Genomic DNA, 462 nt, shown 5'->3' on the forward strand with positions numbered 1-462 from the left:
GACCACTCTGCCCCTTTCCACTATCTATCCTATAATATTAAGAAGTAAAATGTACAATATTGTCTGGAGAGTGTGGGATCCAAAAACTTGGGCATATAGTCTTGACACATCTTCTGTTGCTGTGTGGCATTTAGTGAAAGATTAACTTCTTCAAAATTTACTCAGTTTATTCAACCTTAAATGACAGTGTTGTCTTCCTGTTTTCTAGAGATCATAGGCAAATAAAGAACTTTAACTTCCTTAGATAAAAGTTGCAAGGTGTCCTGCTCACAGAACTAGCAGGTCACAATATTTAGTCTCCTAAGTCACAGGGATCACTTATAAATGGCACTATTCATTCACTATCTCTACCCAACGCTTTTATTTGACTCTTTCCTAATACACTGACTTGGACATATAACCACAGTGCTGGGTGCCTCAGATCCACCATGTATGAAACAGACTTACAACAGATCTACCTGG

The sequence above is a fragment of the Vicugna pacos genome, chromosome 21 (genome assembly GCF_048564905.1).
Source record: "Vicugna pacos chromosome 21, VicPac4, whole genome shotgun sequence".
In the NCBI taxonomy this organism is placed as follows: Eukaryota; Metazoa; Chordata; class Mammalia; order Artiodactyla; family Camelidae; genus Vicugna; species Vicugna pacos.